This window comes from Anabrus simplex, chromosome 1 (assembly GCF_040414725.1).
Source record: "Anabrus simplex isolate iqAnaSimp1 chromosome 1, ASM4041472v1, whole genome shotgun sequence".
Taxonomy (NCBI): Eukaryota; Metazoa; Arthropoda; class Insecta; order Orthoptera; family Tettigoniidae; genus Anabrus; species Anabrus simplex.
Window position 1 is genome coordinate 338,572,172 of NC_090265.1, and position 14,893 is coordinate 338,587,064.

Here is a 14,893-nt window from a genome sequence, read left to right on the forward strand (position 1 = left end):
GGATAATATGTAATGTGAGGGAGTACGAGTAGTGACCATCGGAACTCTCCCCTTCTATTTTAGAGCTGGGTGACCAAAATTTTTCAACCTCTAAATTTTGGAAATTTGTCTTAGCCTTTAAACGTTCCACTTTTAGTCACTATTTTTAGCATTGGTTTACCCTCTGTGCCATTGGGCCTTAAGCCCACTTAGATTCTTGTCTCTTCCAAAACATTCTTCTAAGGAGAGCTGGTGTTTCGCCTCCTTCCCTTTCGTTAACGGCCTGTTTTGTTGTAACTTTTTCTTTTCCTTCTTAAAACTTAGTAGAATGAGTAATATGCCCCTGTGTATTATTTATGAGTTTGCGGGTAACCGTGTCTACGTTTAGGTTCCGTTGGAGAACAGTATTTAACCTAGTTGTGAAATTTTGTTTTTCATAAGACGACCATGGGGCAACCTGTGTATGACCACTGTAAAGTGGGGTCACCCAATTGGATAATTGTGGTACTGAGAATGTAACAAGAGGCATATCGCTTTATTGAGTCTAGCCTCTATGTATTTGAAGCTCAGACTCTATAATGTATACCTATTAGGAGCAATTATGCTTTCTCACAATATTGTACCTATCAGGAGCAATTATACTCTTTCATGTCGGGATCCATGGCTAAGTGGTTAGCGTGCTGGCCTCTGGTCGGTGGGATCCCGGCTTGATTCCCGGCAGGGCCGGGAATTTTAACCATCATTGGTTAATTTCGCTGGCACTGGGGCTGAGTGTATGTGTCGTCTTCATCATCATTTCATCCTCATCACGACGCGCAAGTTACCTACGGGCGTCAAATCGAAAGACCTGCACCTGGCGAGCCGAATATGTCCTCGGACACTCCCGGTACTAAATGTCATACACTATTTCATTTCATTTCAACGCATGCACAACAGTAAATTAGTAAGGATACAGATGAAGGTCCTGTTTGATAATGTGTCGACACGACGATCTCTTAACTCCAACTTAGACAGCTAAATGGCGTTGAGATCTCGTCGGACTTCATTTCAGGCTTTTCTTCACTCGAGCGATGTTTTCTGGTGTTCGAACTCTTCGAACACGATTTACAGCATTTCCAGTGATGGGCAGCTCTCCCTTTCATAACAAGCGTCAATTCCGCGGCAGTTTGGTGCAGGGGTAGCGTGCCTGCCTCTTACCCGAAGACCCTGGGTTCGATTCCCGGCCAGGACAGGGGCTTTTACTTGGATCTGAGAGCTGGTTCGAAGTTCACTCAAGTCTACGTGATTATAATTAAAGAGTTATCTGACGGTGAGATAGCGGCCTCGGTCTAGAGAGCCAAGCATAACGGCCAAGGGAATTCGCCGTGCTGACTGCACGTCACCTCGTAATCTGCAAGCCTTTAAGCTCAGTAGCGGTCGCTTGGTACGCCAAGTCCCTTCACGGACTATTGTGCCATGGGGTTTGGTTTCTAATATTAATATTTTAAAAAATCTTCATGTTACAAGGAATGCTGCTGTAATTGGAATAACAATCATGTAGCATGCAAAAAATAAAATTAACCGAATTGGAGCTACTGAAATATGAAACGATAGTTCGACAGTGTAAAGGATATCTACCTTTCTCCTGAAAACACTGCCGCGAAATAGGACGTAAACCCGCTGTTTACGCCCGTGAAAATTAAATTTAAAAGAACAGTTAAATCTCGACTTTTGTTGAATGAGTGAACTGGCTGTGTGGTACGCGTCATGTAGCTGTAAGTTTGCTCTCGGGAGATGGTGAGTTAAAACCCAATAATCTGCTACCCTGAAAATTAATTTTCTTAATTTCCTGTTTTTCACCAGGCAAATTAAATTTGTAGCTGCAAACATTCCAGTCCTAGCTTTTTGTTATCAAAAACGGGATAGTGCGGGTTCAATCCTGGTTCAGTCCAGTGGTGTTTGAAGTTGCTGAAGAACGCCAGCATCAGCTCGTAACAGAACTCGTGCGGTTCAAAAATTTTGGCATCTCCGAAACTCGTAAAAGTAGTTAGTGAGACGGAAAACAAATAATATTATTATTATGAATTAGTGTGACGTTCAACCCTAGCAAACACACGTAAGTTAATACAAATCTCAATCCATTACGTGATTCTGCTTTTTAAGGACCGGTTTCATCTACTTATCCCTTTTTAAGAATGTAGATGTAGTAAATGAATATTTACTATACCTTATCAATCATTGAGTTTCTGGAATTAGTTAAGAGTACCAGAACATATAAAATTACAACAGAAGAAATTCCACACGAAAATATTATGTATTCAACATATGTTCTAATTTTACCCAAGTATATACTTGCAAGTTTGGTACAAATTCATTAATTACTCTGTATAAATTTTTAATAGTCCCCCTGAAGACATAAGAAAGGCATGCTCATTGTTTAATTTTCAGCATAAACTAGTTGAGAATCTCATGTCATACACCGTTTGCGTATAATTTAGATTACATCTGCTTAGGCTCAGGTGCCCCTTGAATGAATTTAAAAAAATGTAATATTCTTAACGAATATGTGTCGTCGGAATTTTATTTCACAGGAGTTTGAGGTACTAGAAGCCAACAATACGGAATTATCGCATTGAAACACCCTCATTTCACTGACGTCAGGTGGGATCGAAGCCGGTATCCTGAGAATGGAAACCAAACGACTAATTTTCTTCACGCTGGATGAAATGGTAGTTTAGAGAACGGCGCCTAAAATTTAATGTTTGAATATCCAAGTTCCGACTCTATAACACAGTTGTAAAACCTGAGGGATTATATGCGTCTGAAACTTTGACCTTAAGTAGTAAAGGTCAAGCTGACCGGCTGGAAAAAAAAAGAGAGCGCAGGATACTAAGAAAAATCCTAAGTAATAGGTGGGTTGATGGACAGTGGCGAATGAGACCAAATGAGGATTTGTACAGCAAGACAGAACCTCTCACAGTGTCAATTAAGAAGAGACGGCTATTACTTTACGGTCATCTCTTGAAGATGACTGATGATCGACTAACAAAAAGAATATGGAATTTTATTCAATCTAAGGCAACAAAGCCGAGATGGTTCCAGGAATGCGAAAAAGATCTGAGGCAGACTGGTATTTCAGACCAAGAAATTCATGACAGGAATGCATTCAGAAGCTTGGTGAACAACTATCAAGATTTCAAAATGGCATCAACTTCCAGAAGAGGGAAAGGACCTTTGTCTGAAGAGCATAAACAGGCACTCATCGCTGGGCTCAGAAGATACTGGCAGAAAGTCAAAGCCGGAACAAGAACAAGACCTAGACACCAAAATGAAGTTGGTTGTTACCACACATTCCATACAGGCTCAATTCGATGTATAAATATAAAAATTTGCACTATAGAAAAGTACTACACAACATAAGATATAGAGAATGCAATTTTCGATCATTTATGTCATACAGTTTAACTAGAGTATGTTTCCAGTTTGTGGGACCCTCTCCAGGATTACTTGATTCAAGAACTGGAAAAATCCAAAGGAAAGCAGTTCGATTTGTTCTGGGTGATTTCCGAGGAAATAGTAGCATTACAAAAATATTGCAAAGTTTGGGCTGGGAAGACTTGGGAGAACGGAGACGAGCTGCTCGACTAAGTTGTATGTTTCGAGCTGTCAGTAGAGAGATGGCGTGGAATTACATTAGTAGACGAATACGTTTGAATGGTGTTTTTAAAAGTATGAAGGATCACAATATGAAGTTAACATTGGAATTCAAGGGGAAAAAATCAGGGAAAATATTCGTTTATATGAAGAGGAGTTAGAGATTAGAATTATTTACGAAGGTAGATGTTCAAAAAATATCCAAATTCTTTACAATTATTAAAGAAAAGACTAGATAAACAACAGATAGGAAATCTGCCACCTGGGCGACTGCCCTAAATGCAGATCAGTGGTGACTGATTGACCATACTGACTATGATAATAGAATTAATGAATTTAGAGTTTTGTTGCTTATTCCACACGAACTCCGAGCACTGCCAACATGGACATATTGTTCAATCGTGTTAACTGGTAATGGTTTTCGTCATAATTGTCTTAAGATCAATCAATCAATCAATACTGATCTGCATTTAGGGCAGTCGCCCAGGTGGCAGATTCCCTATCTGTTGTTTTCCTAGCCTTTTCCTAAATGATTTCAAAGAAATTGGAAATTTATTGAACATCTCCCTTGGTAAGTTATTCCAATCCCTAACTCCCCTTCATATAAATGAATATTTGCCCCAGTTTGTCCTCTTGAATTCCAACTTTATCTTCATATTGTGATCTTTCCTACTTCTATACACGCCACTCAAACTTATTCGTCTACCAATGTCATTCCACGCCATCTCTCCGCTGATAGCTCGGAACATACCACTTAGTCGAGCAGCTCTCCTTCTTTCTCCCAATTCTTCCCAGCCCAAACTTTGCAACATTTTTGTAACGCTACTCTTTTGTCGGAAATCACCCATAACAAATCGAGCTGCTTTTCTTTGGATTTTTCCAATTCTTCAATCAAGTAATCCTGATGAGCGTCCCATACATTGAAATCATACTCTAGTTGGTGTCTTACCAGAGACTTACATGCCCTCTCCTTTACATCCTTACTACAACCCCTAAACACCCTCATAACCATGTGCAGAGATCTGTACCCGTTATTTACAATCCCATTTATGTGATTACCCCATTGAAGATCTTTCCTTATATTAACACCTAGATACTTACAATGATCCCCAAAAGGAACTTTCACCCCATTGTAAATCCGCATGATCATGGGTTCATATTGACAAGGAAAATTGTGAAGATAATAAGAAAAATGAGAAAAAATCGTGAAGGAACGATCGCTTGAAGAATAAAAGAAGAGGGAGTCATGAAAGAAGGAAGGACTCCCTTCGTATCAGATGCCGTAATATCACAGAGTCGGAAGAGAACTGAATGTGGAGGCCTACAATAACTAAAGCTAATAAAACTGACCAATACATTTTTTAAACTTTTACAATATTGGCTTTACTTCGCACCGACGCAGATAGATCTTATGGTGACGATTGGATAGGAAAGGTCTAGGAGTGGAAACGAAGCGGCCGTGGCCTTAATTAAGGTACAGCCTCATCATTTGCCTGTTGTGAAAATGGGAAAACACAGAAAGCTGTCTTCGGGACTGCCGACAGTGGGGTTCGAATCCACTAACCGTACGGCCAACGCGCTCGGTAAGAACAACATTAGGGACATTGACTATTGTTGTGGTGCGATTTGTCTCTTCTCTTGCCACTCATCTCCGATATATGGGATTACTGTTGCGTTCCGAGTAAAACAGCCTGCCTGATTATTGGTTGAGAATAGCTGGAGAGTTAGATAACTTTACACATTTTATATGATTGTCGTGTCAACGACGGGTAGGCCTACTACAGCTAGTTCTAGGGAATACTGATATTAAAATGCCTAAAAGTTTTCCCACAGGGCGAGTTGACCGTGCGGTTAGGGTCGCGTAGCTGTGAGATTGCATCCGGGAGATAGTGGGTTGGAATCCCACTGTCGGCAGCTCTGAAAATGATTTTCCGTCGTTTCCCATTTTGACACCAGGCAAATACAGGGGCTGTACCTTAATTAAGGCCACAGCCGCTTCCTTCCAACTCCTAGGCCTTTCCTATCGCATCGTCGCCATATGACCTATCTATGTCGATGCGACGTAAAGCCATTAGCAAAAAACGTTTTCCTGATAATACATTCAAATCTCATTGATAACTTGATATACGTATATATATATATATATATATATATATATATATAAAACAATATGCTAACCAAATGTGGTCGGTGGATGCAGAGTGGGTCTTGAGCCACAAGTGGCCACGGCTGGTCGTGTTCCGACAATTCTCCACACCGAGCAGAGGAGGGGTGGCTACGGTGGTGTCCGGACGTTTCGTACCACGGACATTCCGTACCACTTGATTTTTGAGGATATTTCGTACCACCTAGGTCGTCATCTACCTGTCAACAGTTTTCCCGTAATCCCCAAATATTTACGCCAGGACAATCCGTACCACTTGATGTCAAACTGGAATTCCATTTCCACACCAGCGGGAGTAATGAGCCTGTCAGACACACTTTAGAAATCAGAAACAAAAATAATTCACAGTATTTGCTGAAGAAAACTTCTAATTATTTTAATAATTGCCCTTTAAACTATACTTATCACTTATGTTTACGTAGTTATCACAAGAGTCGATATTTTGAATTACAAAGCCTGAAACAGAACAATACAATAGAAATATACATTGTGTTCGGGCGCAATGTACCTGATGAGCACAAGGATGGATAATATTACTATTATCGTGAATATTTATAAACTACTGCATTATTTCAGTATCAAGTAAAGAAAAAGAATATTCTGATTAAGTTGCCGATATGGGTTTGAAGGTCACGCGGAAACAGGAAATTACTGAAAGGTGGAAGTAATTAGGTCTACGTGAATAACGAATACGAGATAACAATTAACACGCCGGGCTGAGTGGCTCAGACGGTTAAGGCGCTGGCCTTCTGACCCCAACTTGGCAGGTTCGATCCTGGCTCAGTCCGGTGGTATTTGAAGGTGCTCAAATACGTCAGCCTCGTGTCGGTAGATTTACTGGCACGTAAAAGAACTCCTGCGGGACTAAATTCCGGCACCTCGGCGTCTCCGAAAACCTTAAAAGAGTAGTTAGTGGGACGTAAAACAAATAACATTATTATTATTATTATTACAATTAACACGTGTGCGAATGAGATCAGTTGCGTCCGACGGAAGGTTAACATCAGCAGTGGCTACACCGTTCGGAGGCTTCTGCGCCACTAGTGGACAATGGATATACAAATGGATACATTCATTAGGATATCGTTTTTACTTCGCAATACTTTCTCACTCTCTCAACTGGTACGGAATGACCTCTCCTAAATATTTTAAAGTCATTAACTGACACCGCGGGTAATCAGCCGGTCAAGTGGTACGAAATGCCCGTGGTACGAAATGTCCTAGAACCGGCTACGGCTATACAGTAGCTCTATGCCTCTGTATTTCGGAAACGGAGAGAGTCTGGTCCCCACCGTCTGCTGTCCTGAGAATGGTTTTCCGTGATTTTCCATTCTCGTGCGCATCAAAGTGAATGCCGGGACAGTTCCCAGTATAGGCCACGGCCGCCAACCCTCTCCACACATCTTCTTCTCCGATACAAATCTCCTGGCTTGAGAGACGGCGTCACCGTCTAGGAGGCCCGCCTCCCCCTTCAGGGGAGGAATGAAAACATTTAGTGGTAGTCGTAGTACCAAACAGCATTGCGTGTAAAGAAATAATACCCGGGTGTCCAAGAAGGGCAACTAACAGCGCACCGTTCCGCCTCGCTGTGGAGGCGGACATCAAAATAATAATCGTATGATTTCAGTTACCACGTGCAGATACGGCGCCATTTAGGTAGCATGCATATCAATTTCAATGTTCAGTTTTATTCTACCTGATGGCAGGAAACGAAAACTCTGTTGGGTGACCTATAGCTTGGTTTAAATCAGTTTTGTTAGATAAACACAAAATGTATCATCTGAGGTCTACACGCTGACATCGCACGACATGGATTGCCTAATTGAATTATTTCAGCCCTTCAATAATCAGATTGCCTCCGCTGGACTTGATCCAACGACCTTGGAAACCGTAGTCGGACACTCAGTGATCTGAGAATGATCTGGTTGGTGTACCTGTGCACAAATATGTGTCATGGAGGATTCTTAGAATAGAGTTAAATGCTGTAATAGTTTCGATGATAATAATAATAATAATAATAATAATAGATGACAATCTTTTTCTTCTTCTGCCACTTTTTTCGCACCTGTGGGGTCGCGGGTGCGAACTGCGTCGGACATACGGATTTTGTCCAGTTTTGCGGGCGGATGACCTTCCTGACGCCAACCCTATATGGAGAGATGAAATCACTAATGCATGTGTGGTGGTTAGTAGGGAAGTACGTTGTTTGAATATGAAGATGAAAGTGTTGGGACAAACAAATACCCAATCCCCGAAGCTGATGAATTAATCAGACGCGATTAAAATCCCCGACCCGGCCAGGAATCAAACCCAGGATCCTCTGAACTGAAGGCCTCAATGCTGACCATTCATCCAGTGAGTCGGACCATAATAATCTACGACAATATAGCAGGTGAATATTGGGAGAAATATTCAATTCTGGCACTGAATATTACTAGTTATAAACAATTACTCCTTAATGTCAGAGTTCATGAAGAAACTCTGGTTAGCTTGTCTTCTTCTGAGCGAGAGTGTCGGAATCTAGCTGGTACAGATCATATGACGGGAAATCTCAGTGGCATACTGGCACTCATTCAGCATTGTGAATTGAGCATTGACAACTTGAGTTTCTACCAGAACAACGACTTTAATCATTCTCAGAATAAACTATTTGGAAGTTGAAGGTGTGTTCATGTCTCCTTCAAAGTAGTTCTATATTTACAGGAAGCCGACGTATGACAGCTGGCTTCCTGTTTTCCCAACACACTACTCAGACAGTACAGCAGTCTGTTCCAAGGACTCCGTTATCCTCAGGCAGCTCACCTCACATTGTCAATGTATTCAGTTCAACCCACCGGATTTATTCTGCCTGTTCTAACTGGGGCTAGGTGAGGTTACTACCAAGTGCTTGTTTACTTACTCTCTTGTAAGTATAAATTCCTGTTTGAGTCTGCGGAGCAGTGAGAGTGACGGCCTCTGGACCCTAACATTGCAGGTACAAACTCGGCAGATGTCATCAGATTTTTTAAGGACGGAAAGAAGTTTCATCGAGACTCGATTTCGCACCTTGTCAGCATCTGTAAAAGATCTTTGGTGACACATTTGGTGTTGTCCTAAGAAATTCATTTAAACGCAACCAACTCAACCATAGCCCACATATCGCCCAACTGACGATTTTTTTTTACTAATCAATTAGCCTGCCTTCAAACATACCACTTTGCAATCACACCACAACAGCACAACAGTTGCTGGCTGTGGGCAGTCTCAAGTAAAAACGATATTGCTTTCACACACTCTGCTGTCAAGTTCAACTACTGTCGCAATGTTTGGATGATATCATCCACAAAAATTTCGCTGGCAGTGGTCGAACGCAATTTAAACGGGCGACACGCCAACCACTCGCCAGTGACACCGCTGCAGACCTCGCGCACATTTTTTCACTTTAGTCATTCTCTATTCTTCCAGCTGGTGCTATTAATTAACTTAAAGAAAAGCGGTAAAATGAACATATGCATGGGAAATTATTGGTTACGTTAATATAATACAATCATATTTCTCTTTATACACATCAGTTTTTATTAATTTCACTTAGAACATGCTCTATTGATATTTTTGTAGTATCTCAAAGTATAAGCTTCTGGAAAATGATTTCTTATTTAACAGCAAAAATCTGCTTCTATTCACACTGAAGTTACTATGTTAACTGACATTATGTCTAATATTAATTCACTTTCCAACGTAAATCAATCGTTGAATATAACAACGTAAACAGATTCTCAAGTATGCATAAATATTTCAATACGTGACCTCGTGCGAATTATTTTAATATCTAGGGAACATTATTCTCGAAGACATTATGTGATATCTATTCAGTAACGTTTATTATACAATATGGCAATAATCATACATGTTAACCTACGTATGTCATTATTATTTTAGGAAAATGGGATTTTAAAGTAGAAGTACCAAGTTAAAATGTCCAAGTGAAAAAATAAACAATCTTATATGAATTCCTTTTGATGATCTTACTATGCCATAATATTTTATAAATGTGAAACCACGTCATCATTATCATAGGTTATAGATTTTCGAACAAATACAATGTCATTGCATCATGAACATACACGATCCTAATTTGCGTCAATAATATTTCCTTTCTCTTCAGATATTCCATTTTCATTTATTATTTCATCGTAACAGTATATATTCATTCAATACATTCCTCATTTCTTTCATATAACACCTTAATATCTTCATCATTAAGCATTTCATATCATATCTTTCCCTATTCTCCATAATAATTCGCGTATGTAACTCATTTGAGGCACAAATAACCTTATTCTCGAATATTCATATAATCGGGTCAATATTATCTTAAATATCACTAACATGTCTTCTTTGTCATCATACCCATATCTAACATTATCCTAATTCATTATGATAACGTATAACCTCTCTATTAACATATCACTTGGTATATTATCGAAGCTCCTAAAAATATTCTACTCATTGCTTTGACTGAAATGTCATTATCACAGTACTACATTGCATTCCCTAACTGGGGTTAGTATTTTTTCTTAAGAAGACTACCTATTCCCTTATATCAACATGATAAATAATCACTCGCGAGAATATAACAAAATTCAGGTATTTCTGAAGGCAATAACGATATAATATCTAGGCTTTAACTACGAATGGGTTACCTTTGTTACTATCTACCAACATACACACAATTCATCATCCAGTCTACCTCAAGTCTTCTTTTTTTTTTTTTTTTTTTTTTTGCTAGTTGCTTTACGTCGCACCGACACAGATAGGTCTTATGGCGACGATGAAACAAGGTAGGGCTAGGAGTGGGAAGGAAGCGTCCGTGGCCTTAATTAAGGTACAGCCCCAGCATTTTCCTGGTGTGAAAATGGGAAACCACGGAAAACCATTTTCAGGGCTGCCGACAGTGGGGTTCGAACCTACTATCTACCGAATACTGGATACTGGCCGCACTTAAGCGACTGCAGCTATCGAGCTCGGCCAAGTCTTCTTAGAGAGCAATTGGGCTCTTGAATAGTTCAATTGAAAAGACAAAACACACTGACGAAATCAGCTGTAATTTAATGAACCCTTTAGGTCCATATTGAGGGATACCTACCTTCCTTACCTATCAGCAAAGTTCATGAGATCTGTCTCTTGGGTCGTTTCGGGTTCTTCGTCACTTGCTGAGGTAAAGGTAGGGTTCATTAATTCTAATCTATCTACTGGAATGAAAGGTCTGTTTAAAAGATTCCTATTTATTCAGGAAAATTCTGAAGCATGTCAATGGTATCATAGAAGTCAATTGTGTCCACTGGATACCACAATCATTTTTACATAAACGTCAGAACACTGGTGTGAGACTTTAACGTAACTGCCTGATGGGCATTCTTACTAGAAACCATTATCTCAATTATTAATCATTTAAGAAAGGAACGTCTGGAAATCCTTAAATTCGGCTTCCATGTGAGACCACATGTACCATCATAGTGATTCGTTATGGTCCAGCTCTCGTAACACGAACTCTGGACTCTAGGAATAATTAAGGCCGTCCAATCGGTGTGTGCCACACAGTGGTTCTACGGCATGGACCCTTAATTGAATCGATGTGACCTGCGTCTATGTCATGGACCGACATCTACTCTTCTAAGTTACTTTAAAGTCATTGTGGATGATGACCGCAAGGAAATGATGCTACAATGGCATATGGCCCTAATCTAAGTCACTGAGGTTGATGACCCCCTGACCATCCAAGTTTCTAGGCTGAAGGCTAAACACAATTAAGTTACATCGGTTTATGACCAAAGTTCCACTTTACTAACCCCAGCACATTCACTGCTCACTCAATCAAAGTTCAATAATTACAACAATAGCAATGCTCACAAACTTTGTGGCAGTAAAATCCATTTCCTTCGGATATGTCCCCTTAATAGTTACTTTACATGTTAAAATTCCCCAGAAAACAAACTAAAATTTCCAGAATGCATCTCCAAGTTATTCGCTTGATTAAAGTTATTTCAAATGCGGTTTCATTGAATTTAATAATTAAATAAATTTAAATGATTTAACGAAATATTAACGAACAACAAATTTTATCTCCGCGGACTCTGGTTTCTTCACAAATTTCTACGCAGCTGTGATGTGAGTTCAATATTGCGATGTTTATCTGGCTGGAAAAGAATTTTTCATAATTCATGTCCAGCTATATATATCCTGTCTCGTGATATCACGCTTAAAAATCTAATCTAGTCCTAACCGTTATTAACACTTGGATATCCTAATAATCTACGTACAAACCAAACAACTCGCCATATAATTTACGATGTCATATCTCGTCATTACCATTATGAATTTTGCACACCCCTCACAGACAAACCGATCATCACGACCATCGCTCTATATTTTGGACAACCCTGAATTAGGTTACTCTATTCCTTATACTCAAAGTTCGTGATTTCAAATGTTCATTACGTCCCCAATTACAGTATTTCACAATACTTAGATCATTACCGGCTATGAATTTCAACTAAATCCAGCATTTTAACGTTTCCCCTGGCCGAGAATTACAGTACAATCTCAACTCCACTCCCTTCCCGTTATCATAGCTGAGGCCTCTCATCCCCCTAAGCTCGCTTGGCAGTTACAGGAAACACCTGGTTTATTCACAGTTGACTGACTTCTCGAAATGCTCCCTTTAAACTCTGCCGACATAATTAAACAAATACGATATTCTAACCAACAAAATGCACAGATTATGCTTCAAGATGCCCACACTAATTATACGCGTCGCCAATTGATACCGCTATGGATTTCCATGAATTTCTTTCCATTCCAAACATTATAAAATATTCCTCGGGCTATCATGTCCCGGCTACAATGACAGTACTCTAACCTGATTCGCACATCTCATCTCAACTCATATAAAACATTCCTCGGGCTTCCGTGTCCCGGCTTCAATGACAGGTCCAACTTGATTCACAAAACTAACCTCTGTTTCCCAGCTCCACAATTATCATCGACAAAGAACTGGAATACAATCCTAACTAGAAATCTCGACGTCTAATATCGCACAATGCATTAATCATGAATAACTTCGCATAAATGATATCGTATTTAATAACTTGATTTTTACGAGAAATGACTGAAACATTCTACTAGATCTTCTATCGTCAGTCAGACACAGTTTAAAATGGGCATTAAAAAAAAACGTTTCTCTCCGTGACCAAATTCATCACCCTAGGTTCTCACCCGACAGCGCGCTTCCACTCGATTGAAAATGAGTGACCATGGATTATTATTATTAACGTCAAATTACAGACAGAAGAATTTTACGTCGAATGAACATCTTAATTTGACATCACAAAATATAGGCAGTACACTCACACGGATGACGATCTACATTGGACGTGATATCACTTCGGAACCCTATTCAATAACTTTTTACAACATTATACGGCACTCGCAAGACTTCAAACTTTTATCCAAGTGGAAAATAAAACAAATGACTCTTTTAGTCGTACTCTCACATTTACAAAACTTAGTAGGGGTGACCACTGCGTCGTATATCCCCATTCAATTACAAGAAATCACGAGACAAGATATAAGAGGTAGTAAGATGGAAAGTCACCTACCTCATGTCGTCACGCCAGTATTCGTCATAGGGCTCACCTGTGACCCTGGCATTTTATTTAGCCATTTTTACATTCATGGCTTCACAGTTCATTATTAATTTTCTTCAGGTTTCCTGGAATAAAGCATTAAAAAAAAGAAAATACCCTTCACTTGTTTGTTGAGTGCACACGATGGACTATAGTTATATACGCACACGAATTACTTAATCACATTAGAATTTATTCAGTACTTTGACCGTCCTATCTGGTACAATTATTTCACTCAAGAAAACTATCTCCTCATGGAGTCACGACTTAGCCGCAATGGCTAAAATCTGCAGTTGAACTCAGTCTACTTTCGTTGGTTTGATTTCGCAGAGCAGTTCAACAATTTTTCGTCCGCTTTGTATCACAAATGCCGGAGAAGGAGACTTCGTCATGGCGTCCCTTTGCCGCCAAGAAAATTTCTATAAATTTTCTGACTTACCTAAACTGTAATTTCAAGAGTTTTGAAAGTGACTACATGCTTGCTACATTTCTGGCGGTAGTGTTCGCGGACATTTAAAATTTTTACGCGTTCGATTTGTGTGATGATTGACCTCCTTTGATAGGCACTATATTTTTTTGACTTGGCGTGGTCACGCCATGTACACGCGCTTTGAAATAGTTCATAAAAATGACTTGAGATTCTTCCGCCGTCGACACGTGTGGTTGACGTCACGTACCCCAGAGCGTGGGACCGAAGGTAATCACCCCCTCGTCACGTGTCAAATCCATGCTATCAAGAATCCAACTTTTAGTTTAATTGTTACATTATGCATAATGTTCTTAGGGCACAAAGGTCATGGGTTCAATACTGATGTTTTCAAAGCCTTCTAACATAACTTAACTGTCCGACTCGTTGGCTGAACGGTCAGCGTACTGGCCTTCGATTCCCGACCGGGTCGGGGATTTTAACCTTAATTGGTTAATTCCAATGGCACGGGGGCTGGGTGTATGTGTTGTCCTCATCATTATTTCATCCTCATCACGACGCGCAGGTCGCCTACGGGAGTCAAATCGAGAGATCTGCGCCTGGCGAGCCGAACCCGTCCTGGGATATTCCGGCTCTAAACGCCATATGACATTTCATTTATAACTTAATTATTAGATTCCGCTTAATATTGCTTTGTGTAATTTCAATTGCTATTAGAACTCCAATATGTCTGCAATTATTTTTACTTTTATCTCTTACAGAATTGCTTTATCAAATATTAAATATTGATGCTGCGTTATATTGAATATCATCTTCTCTAGTGGAGGCTTTGTCCTTCTTGCGGTTTTCAATGGCGTTCATATTCTCCAGTTGTGTATTTAAATATATAACGCGTATTTAATTAATCTTCTTATATATTTTTGCGTTATATTGTTATTTAAACGTTGTAAATAACCTTTCTTTCTTAAATTCTGTTCCTTCTCAATAGTTTTATGTGACTTAGTCAGCTCCTAGATCGCAATACGT